Consider the following 7,166-nt stretch of genomic DNA (forward strand, 5'->3'; position numbering starts at 1 on the left):
GTAAAAGAACTCGAATCACTTCGTGGCACCCGCTGACTTGATTGCTTCAAAGTTCTGCACAAGCTCATAAATTTTTGGGCCAAACAATTTTGCTTTACATCTAACCATTTTGTACGGCCTAGGGCCTCGGTCCTAGTTGTGAAAGTACAACCTCGTCCAATTTGCCTGAAATTTTACGACCGTGTTCAATGCTTCGAGGCAATCATGTCGGCGGGTGGCACGAAGAAATTTGAGTTATTAACCAGGGATCGGGGCTGATAAGCGCCGAATGTTGCACATTCAAGCCCCTTAATTTGCATATGTTAATTCCTTAGCGTTGTTATTTGTTTAATTTTGTTTTGTTTTTGTGTTTTCAGGTGTTTAATAAATATACAAGAAAATCATTGATTTTGGGCTCAAAATGTAGTTCCTGTAGTGGATTCACTGTAGCAGTACTGTAGCGGCACTGTAGCAATTTTATTGTAGCGGAGTACTGTAGCAAATTTACTGTAGCTATAGTGCGCTCGAGCGTACACGCACGGCAGAGGCAAAAAGCAGTCCGAAATTGATAAGGAAAGTTTTTCTAGGTCTCCCAATCCGACTGGGAGACTGAATTACGATTTTTCTAGGATTCCTAGGGCTTCTAGGACTCCCCTAAGCCCTATAAAGAGGCCTCTAAGCATTGAGAAAGGAGACACACTGCAGCTTAGAAGATCATGAGCAGCTAAACCCAACTGTGGGGTATTGATGTAGCCCTTTCCAAGCACAATGGTTTGATTGTATTTAATTTCTAGTCTTTCAATTTATGCATATTGATTGTATAACCCTGAGGATTGCTACAATTGATTTCTGTTCTTCATATTAAATGCAGTTGTTCTTTAAATTCCAATTCAATATTAGTAAAATTCTTATCTTCTCTTAGAAATTATTTTACTATTATTGAACTCAAATCATTCTTATTTTCTGTGATTATAAGAATGATGGTTATACAATGGTTCTTAATTGGCATGCAATCAATAGGGTTAGATAGACCATACCTAGGAAAGACGGATCGTACTACACCCTAGTTTAGTGTAATTTAGGTAGACGGTCTGTGCCAACCGAAGATGGGTTATGCTATTCCGTTGATTGTAAGAGATTATTTTTATATGTTTTCTTGTTGAAATTATAACATGCATAGAATGAATTGCTAGAATTAAATATGGTTAACCATTGATGTGCGGATCGTGGTGAAGTCAATACCCTACTCTCTCTCTCTCTCATATATTTACTTCCTTTATTTCCATTTATTTTATGCACTTTAAATTCACACAAACAAATCACTCTCTTTTAATTAAGTTAACTTTGATCTTTTAATTTTGATAATTAAACCCCTGCAGTCCTTGAGGTTTGACACCCTCAATATAGCCCTATCCTTCAGGATTCGTACTATTGCAAGTGGTAATTTTTATTATTGATATTTTTGGACACAAATGGACAACATCAATTTTTGGCGCCGTTGCCGGGGATTGCTTAACGGTTTTATTGTCAATTTTTAAGGATTAATTTTAGCTTAATAATTTATTTTTCTGTTTTAAGATGCTAATTTTAATTCTGTTTGTGTTTTGTTTTTGTTTTATTTTAGAATTTGCAAACAGGTCCGTAAGCTGCCTTCTCTGTGACTACGATCGAGCGCAGGTCGCGTGCGATAGAGCGCACGGACGCACTTCAGCAAGCACCAGGCCAGCAGTGCTCGAGCCTCTCCTCCTGCGCTCGCACCCATCTGCAGCAGTACGCTCGAGCGTACCTTGTCGTGTGATCGAGCGCACTTGCGGCAGCTTGCATCCAGAACCCTGAGTGCAATCTAAGGCTGTTTGTGAGCTTTGTTTGTTTTCTGTTTTTCGCTTATTTTCTTTCTGTTCTTTTTAAATTTATGTTTAGTTTATGAGAGGTCGTCGTTCTTTGTCTTTTCCATTAATTTCTTGCGACCTTGAAATTGAACGCACCCTTAGACAAATTAGATCCCAAAAGAACTCTAATTTGCTAGAAGAGCATTCCACTGAGACCATGGGGGACGGTAACCACGTAGCATTGCAAGATCACTATCTTCCTACCACTTACACTACTCCCACATGTCTCCGGTTGCCGGAAATTACGGCAAACCATTATGAAATTAAGCCCAGCACTATACAAAGTTTACCTTCTTTGCTAGGGCTTAGCACTGAAAATCCTTATGACTTCCTCAGTGATTTCGAAGCAATTTGTGATACCACTAAAATGAACGGATTCACTGAGGATGCCCTAAGGATGCACCTTTTTCCTTTCTCCCTCAAGGAAAAAGCCAAACATTGGTTCCAATCCTTAACACCAAACTCTATTACTTCTTGGGCTCAATTGCAACAAGAATTTCTTAAGAAGTACTTTCCCATAGGAATGACCAATGATACTAGGAGAGCCATTACTACCTTCTCCCAGTATGAGGGAGAAGATTTCCATGAGACTTGGGATAGACTACAGAGCCTGCTTAGATCATGTCCACACCATGCTGTCCCAAAATGGCAGCTAGTGCAGTGTTTTTATGATGGCCTGACCGAGTCCAATAGAAAAATGGTGGATGCATCATGTGGGGGGACATTCATGTTGAAAAGCGAAATGAAGCATGGTCTATGTTTGAAAACTTGAGTAACAATTCTCTTCAGTAGGTTTCCGCCAGACGAAGGGCACCAACACCTAAAGCACTCAAGACGAAGAGTTTGTATGAAGCCGGCCATTCCCCAAACATGGCCAACCAAGTAGTTGAGGCTATCACCAAGAAGCTAGATCAAGTTCTGTTGACTGCGGGTTTTGCTCCTAATGCTGCTCACACACACATTGAAGCATGCTCATTATGTTCTAGTCCTATGCATCATGTAAATAACTGCCATGTTACTGGAAATTATACTGACATTGCTCATGAGCAGGTTAATGCAGCTTTCTCCAGACTGGGTAATGATCCGTACTCCAATACCTACAACCCCAGGTGGAGAAATCATCCAAATTTCTCGTGGAAGAATTCAAGTTCAGGCAACCCAGCCCCAGGGCCACATAATCAAGTTCAATCCAACAGATAGCCCTACCAACCTCATTCCACTTACCGGCCTCCATAGCAGCACTATCAGTCTCTCTTAGAGTCTAATTTTGAGGATCAGATGATAAAAGCAATGAATGAGCTGACCAACGAGATAAAGCAGTCAGTCAAATCTCAAGAGGAAATAGTCAACTCACATTCCCAATCCATTGCCAAGTTAGAAGCTCAAGTCGGACAACTTGCCAACACCATCAACAGAAGGGACGAAGGAAAGCTTCCAAGTTAGCCGGTGGTAAACCCTAAGGGGCACTACATGGTAGATGAGGGCACTTCATACCATCAGCAAGTTCAAGCCATCACCACCTTGAGAAGCGGCAGAATAGTTGACAATCATGTGGAGGAGAAGAAGGATGAACACACGGAGGTTGCACAGAATCTACAGAATGATAAAAGCAAGCAAGTGAGCAATGAGGCTTCGTCATCAGCAGCATCCACTCTAGAGATCCCATATGAGCCACCAGCCCCTTTCCCAGAACGTCTCAAGGCACCTTCCCACTTTGGAAAACAAGGAGAGAAAATACAAGGAATGATGGAGATGTTCAAACAGGTAAAAATCAATCTCCCCCTTCTTGATGCCATTGCACAAGTGCCTGCCTATGCCAAGTTCCTTAAAGACTTGTGTACTCAAAAGCGGAAGACCAGAAACCACATCCCCAAGAAAGTTCTTCTGACTGAGCAAGTGAGTTCCCTGATTAAGCACAACACTCCTCCGAAGTTCAAGGACCCCGGGGCTCCTACAATTTCATGCATCATCGAAAAAAAAGAGATTGATAAGGCACTCTTAGATCTGGGAGCTGGTGTGAATTTACTACCATATTCAGTGTATCAGCAGCTCGGCCTAGGGGAGCTGAAGCCCACCACAGTAATTCTGCAACTAGCTGATCGGTCAATTAAGAAGCCTAGAGGGATTGTAGAAGATGTGATCATCCAGGTGGATAAATTTTTCTTCCTAGTTGACTTTATAGTGCTGGATACCGAGCTTGTGCCCAATCTTGAGAAGCTGGTTCCTGTCATTCTTGGGCGTCCCTTCTTGGCCACAGTGAATGCCTGTATCAACTGTCGAACTGGAGTCATGGAGATCTCATTTGGCAATATGAAGGTTCGGTTGAATATCTTTACTGCATTTCAGCATGCTCCTGATCAGAATGAGTGTTTCTTTGTGGACAGCATTGAAGAATATGTAGAAGACTCACTACCCAGTCTCCTGACTAAGGATCCAGTGGAAGCCTGCCTGAATTACTTCGACTTTGAAGAATTCAACACCGACTAGTACATTCAAGAGGTCCATGAATTGCTTGAAACAGCAGCTAGTGCAGATTTCCACCCATGGAGAGTCGTAAAGGAGCCCCTACCTGTGCCATCGAGCACTCCTCCTGTTCCATCTCTACTGTCCCCACCGAAGCTTGAGTTGAAGCCCCTGCCCGCAACACTCAAGTATGCATTTCTTGGGTCTAACAACACTCTTCCAGTTATCATTGCTTCCAACCTACAAAAAGACCAAGAGGACAGTCTGCTCGAAGTGTTAAAGCAGTACAAGGAGGCCATTGGGTGGACTGTGGCAGATTTGAAAGGCATCAACCCCTCTCGTGAGGCACAGCGCCGGTTGAATCCCAACATGAAGGAGGTAGTGATGAAAGAGGTAGTTAAGTTACTTGATGCAGGCATCATCTACCCTATTTCAGATAGCAAATGGGTGAGCCCACTCAAGTAGTTCCAAAGAAATCCGGCATCACTGTCGTGGAGAATTCTGCTGGAGAGTTGGTTCCACAGCGCACAACCACGGGATGGCATGTCTGCATCGACTATCGGAAGCTCAATTCCGATATTCGGAAGGATCACTTCCCGCTCCCATTCATTGATCAAATTTTGGAATGTCTTGCTGGCCAAAGCTACTATTGCTTCTTAGATGGCTGTTCCGGGTATAATCAGGTTGCAGTTGATCCCCAAGACCAAAAGAAGACGACATTCACATGTCCATTCGGCACCTTTGCTTACCGACGCATGCCCTTCGGCTTATGCAATGCACCTACCACATTCCAGCGATGTATGATGTCTATCTTCTCTGACATGGTGGAGAAATTTTTGGAGGTATTTATGGATGATTTTTCTGTTTTTGGATCTTCGTTTGATACATGTCTCCATAATTTGTCACTTATGCTTCAACGTTGCAAAGAAACTAATCTGATTTTAAGCTGGGAGAAGAGCCACTTCATGGTGGAGGAAGGTATAGTTTTGGGCCATATAGTGTCCAAAAGAGGTATTGAGGTGGACCAAGCCAAGGTCGAGCTCATTGAAAATCTACCACCACCCACTTCAGTGAAGCAGATCCATTCCTTCCTAGGGCATTCAGGCTTCTACTGCCGCTTCATTAAAGACTTCAGTAAAATTTCAAGGCCCTTATGTAACTTGCTTGCTAAGGACACCCCTTTTCACTTTGATGAAGCATGTCACGAGGCATTCCAGAAGCTCCGGTCTCTATTATCCTCTGCTCCCATCTTGCAACCTCTGACTGGTCTTTGCCCTTTGAAATCATGTGTGATGCATCTGACTATGCTATGGGTGCAGTTTTGGGACAACGGGTAGGCAAGCTTCCCCATGTCATTTATTATGCTAGCAAGACTCTAATGGATGCTCAAGTCAATTACACAACCACCGAGAAAGAATTGCTAGCTGTGGTCTTTGCTCTGGATAAATTCCGCTCATACCTTTTGGGATCAAAGGTTATCATTTTTTTCTGATCATGCTGCTCTGCGACATTTGCTGGCCAAGAAGGAAACAAAGCCTCGGTTGATCTGCTGGATACTACTTCTACAAGAATTTGATATTGAGATCCGGGACAAGAAGGGCACTGAAAATGCTGTTGCTGACCATTTGTCAGAAATTTTACTTGAGACACCCCAGCCGGTTCCTGTTCATGACTCTTTCCCAGATGAGCAACTATTGGAAATTACTCCGAAAAATTTGCCATGGTATGCCGACATTGTCAATTATCTAGCTACAGGTCGGACTCCTTCTCATTGGTCTAAGCAAGATAATGACCGCTTCTTCAAGCAAGTTCGGTTCTATTATTGGGAAGATCCAGAGTTGTTCAAGTATTGTGCTGATCAGATCATCCGACGTTGTGTCCCTGAGAGTGAATTTTCCAGTATTCTCACATTTTACCACTCTCAAGCTTGTGGAGGCCATCTCAGTACCAAGAAGACAGTAGCTAAGGTTCTACAATGCGGATTCACATGGCCCACCTTGTTCAAAGATGCCTATAAATTCTGCCGAGCTTGTGAGAGATGTCAACGCCTAGGAGCTATGTCTCAGAGGGACATGATGCCATTGAACCCCATCCTTATTGTCGAAATTTTTGATGTCTGGGGTATCGACTTCATGGGACCCTTCCCACCCTCTTGTGGATATGAGTATATTTTGGTAGGCGTAGATTACGTCTCTAAGTGGGTAGAAGCCATTGCCACAAAGACCAATGATCACAAGGTTGTGGTGAAGTTCCTCAAAGCCAACATTTTTACCAAATTTGGTACTCCTCAGGCTATCATCAGTGATGGAGGTAGACACTTTTGCAACCAGTTTTTCAAGGCCTTGCTCCTCAAGTACTCTGTCACACATAAGGTAGCCACTCCCTACCATCCTCAAACAAGTGGCCAAGTGGAAGATTCTAACCGGGAGATTAAGCACATTCTGGAGAAGACATTAGGCCAGACCGAAAGGATTGGTCCTTGCGCCTCAATGATGCACTATGGGCCTACCACACAGCTTGCAAAACTCCCATTGGAATGTCTCCCTATAGGCTAGTCTATCGCAAGGCGTGTCACCTCCCTGTGGAATTAGAACACAAGGCTCTTTGGGCAATCAAACAGTTCAATTTCGACATGCAAGCAGCCGGGCACCACCGCAAACTTCAGTTGACAGAATTAGAGGAGCTGCGACAAGATGCCTATGATAGTGCTCACCTTTATAAGGAGCGGACTAAGGCTTTTCATGACAAGCGTATCTTACCTAAGACATTTGTACCGGACCAGAAGGTATGGCTTTTCAATTCCAAACTCCAGCTTTTTCCTGGGAAGCTTCGTTC

General features: G+C 43.3%; 1 pseudogene; it reads left to right on the forward strand.

Moving 5' to 3' along the window:
- The window catches only part of LOC132169626 (uncharacterized), a 35,388-nt pseudogene extending 28,502 nt beyond the window's left edge, over positions 1–6,886 (forward strand).
- The last annotated feature ends 280 nt before the right edge of the window (positions 6,887–7,166 follow it).

The sequence above is a fragment of the Corylus avellana genome, chromosome ca2 (assembly GCF_901000735.1).
Source record: "Corylus avellana chromosome ca2, CavTom2PMs-1.0".
Taxonomy (NCBI): domain Eukaryota; kingdom Viridiplantae; phylum Streptophyta; class Magnoliopsida; order Fagales; family Betulaceae; genus Corylus; species Corylus avellana.